Source organism: Mauremys reevesii, linkage group 2 (assembly GCF_016161935.1).
Source record: "Mauremys reevesii isolate NIE-2019 linkage group 2, ASM1616193v1, whole genome shotgun sequence".
Taxonomy (NCBI): domain Eukaryota; kingdom Metazoa; phylum Chordata; order Testudines; family Geoemydidae; genus Mauremys; species Mauremys reevesii.
Genome location: NC_052624.1, coordinates 215,952,796 through 215,971,261, shown reverse-complemented (window position 1 = coordinate 215,971,261; position 18,466 = coordinate 215,952,796). Strand labels below are relative to the sequence as shown.

The 18,466-nt window shown below is 40.5% G+C and overlaps 2 long non-coding RNA genes across 2 annotated transcripts; one reads left to right on the top strand and one right to left on the bottom strand.

Annotated features, from left to right (window-relative positions):
- Positions 1-3,165: 3,165 nt before the first annotated feature.
- Positions 3,166-13,056, bottom strand: LOC120396450. The gene is made up of 3 exons (XR_005593150.1): positions 12,990-13,056; positions 7,588-7,748; positions 3,166-3,433 (listed from the first exon to the last, which is right to left on the bottom strand). It is a non-coding gene; the product is annotated as an uncharacterized LOC120396450 (long non-coding RNA).
- Positions 10,484-18,093, top strand: LOC120396449. Its single transcript, XR_005593148.1, has 3 exons — positions 10,484-10,634; positions 14,004-14,154; positions 17,804-18,093. It is a non-coding gene; the product is annotated as an uncharacterized LOC120396449 (long non-coding RNA).
- The last annotated feature ends 373 nt before the right edge of the window (positions 18,094-18,466 follow it).

Sequence of the window (18,466 nt, the reverse complement as noted above, 5' to 3'; positions counted from 1 at the left end):
ACTATAGCATCCCCAATGGGGTGGAGCAGTAACTTTTGGTACATATGGTTCTGTGATTTGGGGACACAATTGTTCCAGTGAAATTCTACTATAACTTTTTTCTTATATCTCTGCCATATTTTTCTACAATTTTTTTCGTGATTGTTCTTTTGTATTACATGTAGCATATCTGTTCTAAACTCCAAGAAATAAAGAGTTTCTACACATGGCAGAACTCCAGAAACCATTCTCCAGAAATTTCACAAGAATCATCCATATGGACAGGAAATCTACTGGCAAGAAATTGCAGGTAAAAGAACTATTGGCTGCTGAAAAGTGGTTTTGCAAAACCTTCATTGTTCAAGTTTGAGGATATGTTATTAATCTGACTTTAATAGAGCAACGGACTAAATGGGCAGTAATTTACCAAGAGTGTGTTCCTATTTTGGTTTAGACTCCACTGTGTTAGCCATACTGTGAAGCCTGAACTTGAAACCATATCAAATGGGCACTAAATAAAAGGAACATGAAATCTATGAATCAATTAAAACCATGAAATCATGCCAGAAATGAAGATGAGCGCCATATAACCCCAACTCAAACTAATATACCCCCGTCTCCATGAGGTAAGAACACCTACTCCCAACTCTATCATATTGTTTTGAGTGACCAGTTGGTGGGACTGGAGACACCATGCTCACTCTCAAGGCGGTTTTTGTTTTATTTTATTTTTGAAGAAACAATTATTTCTCTAAGGGTCAAATCCAGTTCACCTTACTCCTGAGTAGAGCTGATCAAAAAAATTCCAACAAAACTTTTTTTTTGTTGGTCAGAATTTGCCAATTAATTGAAATCTAAATGTTTCACAGAGATGGTTCGATTTCGACAAAATGTCTACAGTAGCATGCCAGGCAGGTTTCAAAATCTTGAAGACCTAAAGTCACTGACTCAGAGGGAGTCTACATGGCAGGCTGCCCTGCAGCCTCAGAATCTGGAAGCCTTGATTCAGAGGTGGGCAGGCGAGTGGGCAGGAAACCAGGCCCTTGCCTCGGTTCCATTGGAATGCCATCAAAATCAAACATTCTCCGTGAAAAGTTTAGATTTAGATGAATCAGCAAATTCCACAGCAAAAATGTTTCATCTGCATTTTTCTGACCAGCTCGACTCATGAAACTGGTTCCATTGGCTTTTCTATACAGGGAAGACTTTTCCTTCCAGAGAATTTGACCAGAAACAAACCCTTGCCACTGTCATAACCATCCCTGAACTCAACTGGGCCATGCAGGCACAGCCCATAGTAAAGGATGCACGACCCAAGGATAGGGTGACCAGATGTCCCAGTTTTATAGGGACAGTCCTGATATTTGGGGCTTTGTCTTATATAAGCTTCTATTACCCCCCATTCCCTGTCCCGATTTTTCACACTTGCTGTCTGGTGACCTTTCCCAAGAACAGCACCTGGGGACATTCTGTCTCCAGGAGCTCCAGGCGCACAAATGTTACTACACCACTTTGTAGAGTGCAGCTTACTCCTCTCTTCCCCGTCTGCCAATGCGTAGGTGGGATAGCCACTTTTTCACCACTCCTCATCCCCTTTGGGGGCCTACGCACCCCCAAAGAAGCAAGGAGGAACTGCAATCCTATCTTGAGCAAGGGCTGAGCAAGAGAGAAAGCTCCATACACTCTCCCCCACCCCTCCCATCACCACTGTGCAACTCATGTAAGAGCCAAGCAGACTGTGGTCCTCTGTTACTAGGACGTCAATTCCCAGAAAAGCAAGACAAAAACCATTCCTGTAAGGAAATTATTAAACTCCACCTAAATATTTTCGGGGGGGGGTGAGGGGGACCCCTATGCAGACTAGCCTGATAGCTATTCTACAAATATTATTTCATATCAGCCCAGTCTCATAAAAAAACAGCAATTACAGAAACTCCATTTGGGCTGCCCTATGGATTTGTTGCATCACTAGCTTACAAGAATTGCTGCCTAGCCTGCTTTGTGAGTTACTGTACATATCAAATTCTGCCCTCTGATACACAGACAGGGCTTCATTACCATGCAATGGGAGCCACATGCTCATATCTGAGGTCACAGTTTGGCACATTTAAATATACAGCTTAGTTGGGGATATTTGAGAGTCGATGAAGCTCTGACATTCAACAAAGATTTTGCAGCCACTGGAAGATTTTCTCAGTCTGTGAATGTAAATGTTTGGGGGCTGACATATGCTCTTGTATGAAGACAAGTTTTATATATTTATTGAGTGGGATTTGCAAATATCCTCAGCATTGGTCTAACTCTGCTTCCACTATTGTCAATGGAAATGTTACTATTGATTTCAATGAAAGCAGAATTAAATCGACATTGTGCGCCTTCAACTACACTACATTTTAATTATCATCAGTGGTAACACAGAAATCTATGAAAAGTAATTGGGGCTCTCTCTTGTCTATCCACTGAAAACCAACATATTTTTAAATGGAAAATGCTGTTTTTATTCATATGTTTTCTATTTTAATTGCTTCTGAAAAACTAACTTAATTTCTTAAATATTGTTATAAAATATTATAAAATAACTATGATATTAAACAGAAAAGAGATATCAAATCCCCTTCAAGATTTCTGACATTTGACAACTGACAAGAAAAGAAAAGTCTCCCATTCCTTTATAAATAATGTAATTCAAAGATCCAGCTGACTTGATTAGAAAATCAGCTCATCTGTACCAAAATAAGCATGTCTTCTCTTTGTAGTAATGAAGGCACAGCATTCACTGGGCTGCAGGTTGGCGCTGGGCCGTAAAAAGTATTCACCATTTTTTAAAACAAGTCAGCGATCCATAATCTTTTTCATTTCCAGATAATAAAAGAAGAGTCACATTTTGCAAATATAAAAAAGTCATCCAGTTAAAGTGGTACAGCTGTAACCAGAAATTCAGTCCACTTGTGGTTTGAAGTACTCCACGCCTACTGTACATAAATAATGCATTGGTATCATTAGCATAGACAACAGCTTGTTTCCAATTTGGCTGCAGATAATGAAATTATCCTCCAAATTACCATAAAGTGGAACAAATAACACAAAAGCGAGCCTTTTTTTCTTAACAGTAATGTGTACGGCTTTTAGCTATTTTGATTAAAAGCAAAGCTTCTGTTTTACTAAGGCACTATTTTGACCTTAAGTAGATAAAGAACATTAAATGACAAACATTCAGCAAAGAGTTACTGTGTTCTTCCCCCACCAACTCTGTTTACATTAGGAAATCTACCCAGGGACTGAGGGGAAGGGGAAGGGGGAGGCGGGAGGGCTGCCTTTCATCGACTGTTCTCAGTTCCACTGGCTCCAGCTAAAGCTGGCCCCTGTTTCTTAGTAAGCTTACTCCACTCCAGATGTGCCTCGGCTCCAGCGTGGCTGCCATGTACAGTAAAGCGGCATCTGAGGGCTCGTCAATCTGTGGGGTAGAGTAATTGTGGTCTCGCCAGGCCGCCCCACTGGCACAAACAGAAATTTGTGCTGCTAAACTGGAAAGGGAGGGAGAGAACAGGGGAGGGGGAAAGGGAAAAACGGGGAAGCAGTGTGTGAAAGGTGAGAGGCCAGTAGGTGTTAGTTCCCAAAAGAAAGGAGGAGAAACACTAATAGCCAACCAGGGAAATGTTCTTAATACATTTGTAAATTTACTTGTAAATGTTTTACACTTTAAAAGAAAGGGGAATGCTGCATATCACTTAAAAATGCTGACTGTCTATAGGTCCCTGAGGATATACTGGTTTAGTACAACTTGTAACTGGAGCAAAAGCAACATAAAATCGCCTGGAAAACACAGCCAATTAGTCATTACACATAGATTTCAAAAACCAGAGAGAAGTACCCTATGAAAATTGAATCCCTCTTGTTTGAGTCACTGGAATAAGAGTGTGAAAAAGCAGAGGCCATGACGTCTTCTCATCGAAGTATGACGTACAACCCAGCCGGCGCTCTGATTCAAAAGCATGTAGGATTTCCTGATTTTCAGTTTTACCATTTGCTGTCATTGTAAAATACAAATTGCTTCATTGAGCAGGCAGTTTGCTTTGGAGCTGAACCCAGTTGTGCTAAATCCAAGCTGAAGATTTATTTCTGATCTCCTGCCGCCTACACAGTCATTTCTAACTGAGTTATCAGAGAATAAGACAGGAGAAAGGGATCTTTTTATTTATTTATTTTTATAATAAATTCACATGAGCTACCCAGCCTCAAGTTGACCGTAGCTGCATTTGCTAATTGCTTATTGAGGGTTTTTTTCTTTTAATACCAATTCCAATGACCAAAACATTTTGGGGGGGGGTGTTCTCCTGGTGCCAATTTTAAGAATGTAAATAAATGTTAAATTGAAACAGTAAATTAAGACTAACTTTTATTTGCAAATAAGGACTTTAATGGCAGCCATAGCTGGGTATCTAAGAGTAGAATTTCACCCTCATAATTTATTTTTATTAGTGCCAATTGTGCTAGGCACTGTACAGACAAGTAACAAAGAAGACAGTCCCTGCCCAAGGACTTCACACTCTGTCAGCATCATTGGTGAACAGCACAGTTGCAGAATTGCCAACTCCAAACATTCAAGGATCATGAATCAGGCTCCAAAAAAATCATGAGGTTGCCTCAAAAATCAAGAGATTTTTTTAAAAATAAATGTAGGGTTTGGGTTTGGTTTTTGAGCTTTTAGGGTTCATGTTTTTAAGCTTTTCTCTACAATCACCAGGGCTAGAGACTTGCCTTTAAAAAAAAAAAGAATGCTCAGATTCTCATAATTATATGATTCCTGGAACTAAGGCTTTAAGAAAAACACCAAATATCACAAGACTCTCAATAAAATTGTGAGAATTGGCAATTAAGGATGATACAGGAACTGATTCACCCTTTGTCCAGCACCATCATTGGTAGCATTTTAAGCTCACTTTGTATGAGAGTAAACTACTGATCCTGCAACTTCATAGAACATCAGAGTTAGAAGGGACCTGAGGAGATCATCTAGTCCAACCCCCTGCTCAAAGCAGGGCCCATCCCCAGATAGATTTTTGCCTCAGATCCCTAAATGGCCCCCTCAAGGATTGAACTTCTAACCCTGGGTTTAAGCAGGATCATGCACAAACCCCTGAGCTATCCCTCCCCTGCATAGCAAAACACTTAAGCAAGTGCTTAAAGTCAATGAGACTATTCATATGCTCAAAGTTAATCACAACCTTCGTTCTTTTTTTGAATGAGGCTCAGAGTGCTCAAACCTTGCAAAACTGGGCCCTAGATGATTACATAAGGTGCTGGGCAATAGAGACTCAGATCCACAGTACCTGCAAAAGGGTGGAGATGACTCATTAAAAGCTATTTGCAGAAAGAGTGTAGTACAGCTCACTCTTACTTATTGACCAGAGAGAGGCACACTTTTTGTCTCAGTTGTTAGAGAAGTTGCCTATGCTGATTCTGTAGGATCTCAATCCCCCTTGCTTTACACCTCATGTAGTTATTTACATTTGCAATGTAAGTGCAAAGTGGGGATATCTCATCACCACGGTGAGACTGTTTTTGCCTGCAAAATTTAAAATTAAACTGGGCCAAAGCACTAGTAAATGTACAACAAGGATCAATCTTATATTGGCAGGAACATGAACTGGGTACTCTAACAGGTGTTTTCAACCACTAACATTTATCTGAAGAGAGGCTACACAGACACATTGCATTAGCTTAGTTGCTCGATTCTTTTAGGAATCTGTCTTGTCCCACCTGATCATGAATCATCAATTCTGGAGAAAGATGATATGTAGGAAGAGACAGGGAGCTTCATGTTCTTAAGCCATCCATGGAAATAATGGCACCAGTTTGAGAATAAGTGAGCATAAAGCTGACAATGACTGTCTACAGAGAACATTATGTGATGGTAAGATGAGAGGAGACAGTGCTAAGTGACCGTGGAAGAACGTATCTAGTAGCCAGGAGACAGAGAGTGCGAAGCATGAAGAGGGTGTTGAAAATGAATCATTGAGACAGAGCTGAGCATAAGAGCAATAGGTCCAGCATCTGCTCTGTCTGGTATGGTTATAATCTAACTTTTCATTTTGGAGGTTAGAGATCCCACCCTACTATTACACTCCTACCTAACTACAAAGGGTTTTCTTCCACCTTGGTTTTATTCATATTTTTAAAACAAAAGGCACACATCATAAAAAAATCAAGACTTTGTTGTACATGTTTAGCACAAGTGTGTATTTCAGCCTGTCAAGTGTACATTCATAATCAGAATAATTAGCACACCAAACCTGGAACCCCCACACCCCGAAGGGCAGTGATCAACTGAAGATCTTCCTGAAAATATTATCCGATAGTACCTTACTCCTCAAGTAGTTGCACTGAAAGTAATGGGACTACTCGAGGTGTACGGTACTACTGAGACTGAGTAAGGGTATCAGGATCTGGACTTTAGAGGACAGGACACTTCACATCTCCAACAATAAGATTCACAAAGGTAATTAGGGAATGTGATGCTCAACATCACAACTTCTAAGTTTTAGGAACAACAATGGGATTCACAAAGCCTGCGTTAGGAACTTTGGCTCCCTATAAAATCAATGGAGAGAGATAGGCCCCTTAAACTGCGATTCCCAAAAGCCAACATGCTAGGTGGGGAAGTGCCTATACTAGCCAATGGGAGATGCCAACCACAGCATGTCTGCTAAGTCCTGCCCCTCTGTGATGAAATGGGAGGTTTTTTCTTAATGTTTTGCATAAATATTGTGTGTGCCTCAGTTTCCCCTGCGTGTTACACAAATATCTAGGTGGCAGGACAAGGGTGTGATTTTTGCTGAGACCCTAGTGGGCAGGTGTGGCTGCCTCTAGCTGCTTGCACATAGAGAATGGCCAAAGCTCTCCATAACCTGGCAATAGGTGGTCGGGGGCATCTCACTAGGAGCCAGCCAGCTGCGACAAGTGGGAGCAAGGGGAGGGGTGGAGACCAGGTGACCCTTTTGCCTTGGAAACGAGATAAAGGCTGGAGGAGGGGCAACAGGTGTGTCTGATGCTGGGCTGCAGGAAGCTGGTCAGTGTGCTGGCTGGGGACTCAGGGGTGAGGGCTCTGGGCACCCCCAAGATGGACTTTACAGAATGTTCCTGGTTTCTGTTCTATGGTGTATTCCCAAATGACTAATAAGCTCTTCTGTTTTAAAACACTGCCTGAGAGTCTCTTCTTTGGGAGTGTGCAAGTCTTCCCTGGGTATCCCAACAAGGCGGACTTGCTGCGAGGAGCTCATGGTGTGAACAGGGGTGCTGAAAACTCGAAAGTTGGACCCAGGAAGTGCTGAAGCCAAGCAGGCTTCTTGCCCTAGTGAGTGTGCCCTGAAGGGAGACACACTGCACCAGAGTCCTGGCTGAGCTTCATTCAGAGCACCGAGATTGTGACTCTGTGACACTCTCTCGCAGAGCTAGGCCCCTAAATCCTGGCTGCAGGGGGATACCTAGCTCTGCTAGTGATTCTCAGCTGTGACCCTCTTTGTAGATAGGTGCCTAAGGGGGTTGTTTTGCAAGAAGCTGGGGGGAGGACCAGGACATCCTTCAGAACCCAGTGCTTAACGTACTCACCACAGCTGTGGAAGCTCCCCAGTTCAAGTCTCCCATCCTGAAGAGGAGCAGGTATTTGAACAAGGATCCACAATTTCTCAGGAATCTAACAGCTCTAATCACTGAGCTGTGGGATAATCTGATGTGGGGCTTCCTCAGTCTTTCCTGTTGAAGCTGTTCCACTGTGGATAAATAATTAAAGATTCATTAGGGGAGGGGACTGGCCTCTGGATCTCCCACATCTTGGGTGAGTGCTCTAACCACCAGGCTACAGAGTCATTCTCATGTTCTCTCTCTCTCTCTCTCCTCCCCCCACTTCCCTCACCACCACCACCACCACCCCCCGGCGCACACATCCGCCAGATCAGGTCCTGCATACAAGTTAGGCAGGTGAACACGTATTGTTCCCAGTTCATGAATTGCTCTGGGGCTTAGTTGAGAGACAGGCATCTGGATGCCTTTAGTGAGGCAGAAGTGTGCGTGCTCACAGGCAAAAACGTAGGCATCAAGGGAACATTTTGCTGCAAAAGCTTATTTGACAAGTGAGTTAGGGAGCCTTGTTCAACGAGAGTTTTGTGAACTACAGTGGAGCCGAAAACTAGGATTTAGGCACCTAAATACAGACTTGGGCACCTGGCATTTAGGCATCTAAGTACCATTGTGAATCTAGGCCTAAACCCTTTTTAACCAGGCATCACTAACATGGGCCTACTATTTACCTGATTTTTATATTATGTACATTTCATTGCTCTTGAAAATAAAAGGAAGAACAGCATTGACCAAGCATTGTGCAGGCAGATGCTGTTCAAATTTCCCCTTACAATTCTGCTAAAGCTCCTTGCTACTGACCCCAACACCTAGATTAGTTGGAAGGGTTATTTTTGTACCAATGACTTTCCACTCAGGAATAGGACAAGACCAGCAAACTTGGGGCCAAACTGCAGAACAGATCTGCAAAAGACTGAGGGGCACATGGATCCTTCCCCACCCAATACCTTTGTGCAAAGGTCTCACACAATAGTGGATACCTAGAAATACAAGGACTGCTCACTCCTGATATCCCCAAAGAAGTGTGGAGGAGTAAAAATTCCCAATGCAACATTTCTCCAGCTGTTTGAACAATAATGTTTTAATCTAAAGTGGCTTGCTCGGACATTCAGACTGTATTTGATTGAAATATTAGCGTGTTACAGTACTAGTTTAAAATTTTTGACTGCTATGGCAGTTTACAAATGAGTTATGAATGTGTGTGTCAGTATTAAACAGATTAAATGATGTCTAACATGCTCTTTGTGATGCTCCTGACACCTGCTGATAAATTACATGAAATCTGCAGCAACAGTATTAGGTAATGCACCAGAGTTCAATGTTCAAAACATCCTGTTCTTTACTTAGTCGCTCTCTTTGTGATCTAACACAAAAGCAGATAAAAATAATAGAGACTGTCCAAGTGCCAGACTTACATGGTTATGTTTATTGAAATAGAATTTGTAAGCCTCTTCTTGCAAGACGGTTTTTGTTATATCTAACAAAAAACGGAAAATGTTGTGGACTCATCTTTGCAATACAACAAAGTCTGAGTCTTCACTTCTACTATAGTCTGCATTTCTGAGAATTTTGCTGGAAAATAAAAATTTTGCTGGCGACACAAAAATAGCATTCTCCAGTTTGATGGGGATGGGTTTAAGCCACACTGCTAATTTTAGCACACTAGTTAGTGTATGTAAGTTTAGCCAAGATGGGAATTACACCTTCTAGCTTCTGTGTAAACATACCTCAAATGTAGATGGGGAGTAGTTTGAGAACCAGAATTTTGGTTCAGCACCTTATTAAGACAGAGGCCCTTAGCAAAAAATTGAATGCAGGTCTAGATTTAGATTTTGAGCCCCTTCAAAGTTTGGAAGTGTTCATAACAGAGGTGGTTTGGCTCCCATCTCTAAATATAACATTTTAAGATTCTAGCTGGATTCTGTTCTGAGGAACAACATTTCAAAACTTCTCTGTGGCCTTATATAGACATCCAGGACCTTATTACTTAACATTTGTATTATAGTAAACCCTAAAGGCCTCAAACAGCTTGAGCCTCTTTGTGCTAGGTTATAGACAAACATGACTGTAACTGCCCCTAAAAGCTTCACTGGGAAAGAAGTCCCTGAGCCCCAATCCGGCAATGAGATCCATTTATGCAGACCTTTATGTCCATGTGAAGTAGTACTGTCACAGACCCCTTTGTGTCAGGGCCCATAATTGTAATTAGCCTCCTCATACACATCCTCAGAAAGCAGGGCCATATTCTACACTCACTCTATGTAGGACATTAGCATTTACATTGGAAAGCAGCATGTTCATAGCACATTGGATTTGAAGTCAAGAGGCCTGACTCAGACAGCATGTCAGTGGGTTGTATTACCAGCTCAGCTACTCATTTGCTGTATGACTGACTTCTCTGTGCCTATATTTACCACTGCTTTGTCAAGTGCTTGGCAATCTACAGATTAAAAGCACCAGTAAGGAGTAATTATCATCACTGGTGGAAGATCTTCTCCAAGATAAAGCATCAGATCGTCAGCTGGCCTACATCAGCACAGCTTCTTTTGACTATATCAGTTTGGCTCCAAAAATACAATACAGATGCTTATATAGATACAATCTATATACTCCACATAAAGTCCTTATTATTTCCTGTGAACACCCATGTCACAGAAGTGCACATCATGGGAAGTGGGAATTCTAATGCTTTGCAGATAGCAGATGGAAAATGTGATGGGAAACCAAAGATATTATTCTTCCATATGTTTTAATTGCTCTTAACAAAGATTAATTGATTTGACAATAAAACACACATCAAAATCTCCATTCATTCATGTCTTTCTTTCTTTTTTAATCTTTGGCTGTCTTCAGGGACAGAATCTTTCTTTCTTATACAATTGGTTTTCTTCTCAACCCCAACCAAAGAACAGATTCTGGTAACTGTCTTTTTACCAAAGACAGCAAAAAAATCTCATTTTACTGCAAGGAAGTTAACTATAATTGGTACAGGGAAAAAAACCACCTTGGTTTCTCACAAGGTAAGTCACTAAGGTATTTATAATATTGTCTGTTTCTGCTTTGGAAGCTTAATGTAAAAAATGAGCATCTAGTTAAGCTCTGAAATTCTTATTTAGCCCCCCAAATAAGTGGCTTGATTTTCAAATTCTTAGCATCCATGAGCACTTTTGAAAATCAGGCCATTTATTAGGGATCCCAAATATGGATTTTTGACAGAGAAAACATAGGCCTAAATCCCTCTAAATATCAAATTATTCTCAGGGTCTTGTCATCTGCAGTTTTTATTGGCCACAAAAGATTGATGTTGCCCTGTAACTGTTTGCTGATTAACACATTCCTGTGGATGCCTAATTAATGAGGGGACTGCATTGTGAAAACACTGTTTACACAGAGCATTTGATCCTCTCTAAATCAATTAGATGTGCCTTCCTGACTGCATTCTCCAGCCAGGACAGCACTTTACTTTTCACCTGAGACCAGAATTCCAAAGCCATGTCACCTCTCAGAAGCCACAGGGTGTCTTGTAAATAGCATAGCCCTACCAATGGAGCCTAATCTATAACAGAAATGCAATTCAAGAGATCTTCTGAGGAATTTCTCCAGCTCTAGAGGAGGTTGACCAGTAATGTGACCTCCTGCAAAGACAACAGAAGGAAGCTCCATTTGACGGATAGAAGAAACTTCTTTATTTGAAATGCATTCTTAGCTGCTGTCTGCTCTCTATTGGTTGATGTAGTGCAGACCTATCGACTGAGGTCCAGACAAGTCTGTGTTACTGATTATGACAATAAACCTCATGCCGTTCACAATGCCTTATCTAAGAAAGGGAAAAGTCAAGGGAGAGCAAGTGAAAATAAAAGAGCCAGAGACCTACCTAAAGGACAACTTTATAATCAGAAATGTCCTAAATGTATTCAAAGCAATTGCCCTGTACATACTTTATATTTTATCATTTTACTGCTTTATTGTCCCTCTGAAATCAAACAAGCCCACATTTTCAACCACAGGCAACTAAATTGTGCCGATAAGCTAGGTGGATACACATGCAAACAAGTAATTGCATTTGCAAAATATACATTGTGCATGCAAAATAAATAGTTGCACATAAATACAAGCATTAGTGTGGAGAGGTTCACGTGCCATCAACCTCTTTTCCACTTTGCATTTGTGAATACAGTATTTGCTTTGCATGGAAAGGTAACCATTGGGGAACAAAAAGTTACCTGTTGCGCCAGCAGGTTATGACTAAATAGGAGGCTGGATTCAATCCAATCAACAGCTCCCCTACAAACCGAAGGGACTCAAACAACTAATCAAGCCCATCCACACCCTGGAAAGGTTCTCATAACACTATTGACTCACACTCTGCCACTCCTACCTCTGTCTCCACAGCCCTATAGTGGTCTAAACCACTATCTAGGAGAGACCCTTGGATCTGAACTCTCTGGTGTTGTGGCCCCCTCCAAGCCCAAGGCCCAGATCCATGATTCTGCCTTAATCTACTGCTGAGTATGTGTGTTTTCTTGGCAGAATTTAGGTTGTCTGTATTGGGAAAGTTTCACCCAGAGTGTTTAGCTGATCAAAGGAAGCCCAAGAAAATGTAAAATTTAGTGGATACCAAAGCTGGAAATATCCCTAAATATTGTCATTCCTTATGCATTTATGGCCTGCATGTGCATCTCTCAGACCTTTAAAACTTAGTCTCCTCCCTGTGTCCAAGGCATTAGCATTTTTATTTATACTTTTAGAGGAAAGGGTTGAGAAACAATTAATCTCTGTGGAGTTCTCCAGATGTAGTCCAATGCGGTATGCATTAATTAAAGGATTTTTTATTTTTACCTTTTATTATAAATTATTATTATTTTATTATTTATGTATTTATTTAATGCTGCTAGTCAGTTGTATCTCTCTGGGGTGCATCAACCACATGCAGAGAACTTTTTATAATCTAATCTTTTCTTTTCAGTTTGTACTATACTACAACTATATGTGGGGGAAACCACTATGTCTTTATAATACTGCAAAGAAATGTATACAACCCAAACACAAATAAGAAATACAGAGTGGTCAGAATTGAGGATTATGAAGAAAGTTGATAAGATAAGTTAGCTCTATAACAGGGGTGATGCATATGGGCAGAGGAGAGAGATTTCCAATAAATCTGATTGTGCCAGGTAAGTATAATAAATGCCAGCCAGGGAAAATGTTGTACTATAAATAATACTTAGCATTTTTCATTCATAGATCTCAAAGCACTTAACCAATATGCACTGAAGTCAATGGGAGTCTACTGCTGGCTTCAGTGGAAAATGGTTCTGGCCCATCCCCATTTCACAGTTGGGAAAACTGAGGCACAAAGCATCTAAATGACTTACATGATATTACCCACCAAATCAGTGGAAGGGATGAGAGTAGAACTCATGTCTCCTGCGTCTCAGCCAGTGCGCTATGCACTGCAGCCCACTACTTCTTTATACTATAGCACAGTAACAAAGTGTGCATTTCAGTTTTTAAATAAGAATCTGTAATGGAGAGATTTAGAGGCTTGCTCATTTGGTAACAGAATACTGGACTTGTAAAAGAGATGGTTCCATCTAATATGGAACAGCTGACAGTAGAATCTGAGCATCTCTTTGTTCATATGCAGGATAGTTATGTAATCAGGGTTTATCACAAGTAAAGCATTTTAGTAACACAAACTCAGGCTTTGTGTCTCTGGGCCATAACCAAGTTTGAAACCCACATCCAATCTTGCTTTAAACTAAATTTCAGCTAAAATAGCCTAACGCAATTTGGTTGACTGGTCTGACTGGTGTCTAAATACTTGAGTGTGATTTTACCCAAACCCCATATTACATCTGGTTTTGGAAATTATTTCCTGTTCAGCTTTAAAAGAGTGATGGTAGACTGTTTACTGGGGAGCATTATTTATAGTATGATTATTGATATCATACTACAATATTACTAATCTATTCTTATTAATTAATATTACTATTAATATTAATCTATTACTCTACTTTTGAGATCAGATAAGATTAGGTCCAGGCATGTCCTCCAAACCCAAAGTGGATGTCTAATCATCTAATCATTGTGGTAATTCACCTCAATTATAAATATGAACCCATCTTTACCCCCTCTCCCTCCTCCAACTCACTGCAATACACAAGCTAGTATTTTGAAAGAGAAAAAAAAAGCAGACACTCCCTAACTGTCCTCTAACTGCTGCAATCAAGACATGTTCAATAAAATCAGCATTATCCTGGCAATAAGAACATGTGTTGCCTCCTGTTGTAAATCAAAGCCCCCCCCCCCCCCCCATACATACATACCTCACTTCCTGGCAGGCTCTCTGTAACTGCAGCATTATAATGATTTTTCTTTTTTAACAGGCACAGCATCACTGGAGGAAAAAGCTAGCCATAGTAATTTATATATAAGTAGAAGGAAAAGTTTTGTACAAGTTTTGTCTATTTAAAGGAGGTCCCACATCCTCAAGGAAGCAAGTCTGAAGCCCCAGTTATTACAGGGCCAGAAGCAGAGGTATCCTCTCTTCAGTATCTTACTGTAATGGATAATGTATGGATCTAAAAATTAAAACATGTCATTTTGGGATGCCCTGTGGTGAATGGTTCAGGCTCTGACTAACCACACAAAAGACCCAGGTTTGAGCTCTTCTTTCTCAGGCCAGAAGGTAGTTCTGTGTGGGGAGAACGGTCAGCCCCTAGAGTGGAGTGGTTTATGCATCACTGGTGCAAGCACACTAAGGAGTAGATCTGATGGCCTCCTTAGGTGGAGGGAAGATTGCCTTGATGCAATTTCTTACTTGTTAGCACCTATATACTGTGTTTCTTCCAGGATATAAAAGCACATTGCAAAGATGATTGGAAACTATTAGCCCCATTTTATAGAAGGGGAAACTGAGGCAGAGAGGGATTTATGGCCAACATTTTAAAAAATGGCCACTAACTTTGGGTGCTTTAAATTGGTCAACAAAAAACAACGAGGGAATGGTAGATACTTTTGAACATTTGAGCCTACCTGACTTACCTCAAGTCAAACAGTACGTCAGTGGCAGATCTGAGAACAGAACTCAAGGCTCAGGTCTCCCAGGCCAGTGCCCTTTTAGATGGACCTCACTAAGTACACAGATTTGGGGGTACTAAATTAATCAACTGTAATACTCTTTAAACCTTGCCACTCCGTTTCTTTGAGACAAGTCAACTACAAGATATGCTTCATGACTGTCAATGGAAAATACATGTTCTATTCCTTGGAACTCCAGTTCTTCAAAAGTTTTAAACTTTTCCTCTTTTTATTTTAATCTTTGAAATCTTGTTATTTTCTCCCAAGACATTGCATAGATATTAAGCAAACTCTTTTTTCTTATTGGTATTTTCCTTACTACAGTAAAATTTCCACCTACCATGAGCTTCCTTTTTTTTTTTAACAGCATGTCATAATACAGCTGTATAAAATATGACAATAAAGGGTGACAAATACCATCACAATTTCATCATTCTCAATTTGAAATCCAGTTGAGTTCACAATATAACTGATAGAGGTGAAGCTGGTGAAAATGTTTTTGTGAAACATTTTCACCAGTTTATTTTTCGGTTTTGCACAAACAGAAAAGACTTCTATTTTTCCCCAAACTTCATAGACTGAGAGGGTGCAAAAACGCTAAAAGCCATTCATTTCATAAATTTTCACTGCCAGAGCTGCAAGAGGAAACATGTCTCTAAAGCCCTCTAAAGGTCTAAGAGAAATGAACATAGTGGTCAGATCTAGAACGTCCTCAGTTTTAATCCCATCTTTGCAATTCATTAGCCTCAGAGTGACTTTTCTCTTGCACAGCATTTCACAACTATTATTCAGTTAGGGCTCACAACACTCCTAGTAGGTAGCTTAATATCATTACTCCCAATTTGCAGATGAGTACCTGAAGCTCAAAATGATTAATGACATGCTCAGGGACACCCAGAAATTCAGTGTCAGAACTGAACTGTTAAAACCAGTCTCCCAATTCCCACTTCATGCCTGGTCCACTTAATCACAGATCCACAATCCAAGTCACTTAGGCAAAAAAATTCAAATTTCCATACCTAAAGTTGGGCACCCAAATCCATCATTAGGCACCTACACCTTTCAATAACGTGGAGACCACATATTATGTGCCCAGATATGGACTTGGTGGCAAAATATTAAATGCCCATCTCTGAAAATCTGGTCCTAACATTTCTGAACCTCAGTTTCCAAATCTTTAAAAATAGAGATGACAATCCGTACTCACTCCCTATGGAGTGAACATCTTTGGTGAAATTCTGCCCCATTTAGAGCAATGGGAATTTTGCCATTGGCTTCAATGGAGCCAGGATTTCACCCCTTATATGCCTATTCAATAATTTTAATAATAATATTGTCTCCCATTTTACAAACAGGTTAACTCAGAGAGGATAAATGATTTGTCTGAGAGAACGGTGGTGTAGAGATAACCTTCATCACCCAAACACAACACAATCAAAACAATCAAAAGATTAAACAAACCAAAACTGTACAATTATCCTAACTGTGACTGGAAATTTATCTTGAAAAGCTTAACGGTCCCTGTGGCCACAGAAGCTGAGGAGTGATTGTTCTGTGTTATGGTGGTGTTGCCCAATAACCCAACTTTGTGCAAACTGACATACTTGGCTGAATTATCCTGTGAATTGTTTAATTTAAACAAACAAACAAACAAAAACAAAATGAAAACCAAAAAATGACTTGTCCTGACCCAAGCTACATTGCCTAGAGTGCAACACTGATCAGAATATTTCTCACCAAAATGAAATGTGTATTCCTTGGGCTTTTTGGCAGTGAGAAAAAAAATTAAATTTCTCAACTGCTAATGTCATTCTGTCTTCTCAGTCAGTCATAGTTAATTGTTGTCCCCCTTTCTCCTTCCTGCCTCCCTTTGATTTTTTGCATTGACTCTTATAACATGAGTAAAGTATCTTCACCTAGTTCTCTTTAACTATTGTTGCTTAGATAATGTAACTAAAGCAAAGTTTCAGTACATCTTCTGCATATTGATATTTCAGACACGAGCATGTACTGTCACAGATGGGCTACCATCTAGAGCCAGTGATGATCAGCAACAGAATGAGCAAATTCAAAATATTGGACCAGATCTTCAACTAGTGTCAATCAGCATAGCTTCATAGGACATCCGTGGAGATATGCTGATTTAAACAAGCTGAGGATCTGATCATGTGACTTTTCCCACATTCTTTTCCTGCTCCGTACTAGGAAATTAGAAACTGCAGATCTTTCTAAACATGCTTATGGATGTAGAAAGCCCTTTCATAAGAAAAAAAAATGTTTCTCCTTAAATGCAGCATAAAGACAGATTCTAAACCCCAACCCTTTTGCCCCCTCATTGTCACATTCCATTCCCAGGCCTGGCTGATGAGGTGGTCTGAGAACTATTCTGGCTGGGACAGAACACATTGCTGAATAAGGACGAGAAAGGGAATGTGGTTTCCTGAAAGGTTTCCAGCAAGTATATGGGAATGGAACTCTTGAAAGAGACATGGAGCTGGAAGCACTTCCCTTCTAAGAAAAACTTCCAATTTGTTCCCTGGGCCAAACGTAATAACAGCTCTGACATTATTATTACAAAGGGGGGGAAAGTCATTCATTCAGCTAGTTGCAGTAATTTCTGTGTTTATAAAACACCTACTTTTAGACCTGAAAGTCATGTGGTTTTAACATACAAACCCACACAAAAGAGACGGTTGTTAGGGAGATCTCAACCAGTAGTTATCACTGAGTCTTGCTGAGGGTGCCAGGAATGATTTTGGCAGAAAAAAACCTGAATTTAAATACTTTTTTTTTTAATTTTTGGCCCTCCCCCACCACCCACTCTCTTCAGACTTATGCGGAATACAATTCCTTGGATTTTCTACCATATGTCACAAGTTTTCCTGTTTACCGATCATGAACCAGAGCTCCACGTATGAGGAAAGACCTCTGGTGAGTTCAGGACACCTGGCAGTGAGGCTTGGGAAATCTCCAGATCAGTAGGATTTTTCCACAATTGCAGGGTTCACACACACACACACACACACACACATACACACACACACACACACTCTGAAAATGTCATATTTTATAACAAACTGACAAAAGTATTTACAACCTCTCACAGTGTAAACACGTCGACCCGCATGGGCAACCACTGTTGTTGGAAACACACGGTAATGGAGTTCTGCTCAATAATCTGTGTGCAACTGCTACAAGAGTGAGAGGAGGAAGTACAAAGGAAGAAATAAGGAGCAATCGTAGTGAAGACCCAGCTTCTTTTTCTCATCTCCCAAGCAAGTCTGGACTGGGAATACTGTAGACTCCTGCTGACAGAACAAGAGCAGCTGTTCTGGATAGAGAATTGCTGGGGACACAACAAAGGAGAAAATAAAGGCTTTAAAAAGGTGTATATTTAATAAGGACTTGTCTACACGGGACAATTATACCATCTTCATTAAATCTCTTCAGAAACTGACGTTGTTAAGCTAAATCAATTTGAGACACTCTTAAACCCACTTGTGCCCCCATAAGGAATACTCACCAATTTTGCTACATCAGTTTCTAAACGTATTTAGTTAAATCAGAACAACGTTATGTGTAGACTAGGCTCAGACTCGCTGACTTTCTGCCCACATGTTTTCCAACCTGTGGCAGAGAGGGATGTACCACAAACAGGCAGAGCCAGACAATAATTGCATAAGACGAACAAGGTTATCCTAGAGAGGACAACAGTTCCCAGCAAAAATAGGGCCAGTTTCTGGCACCCTTCCTCACATAGTGCAATTGA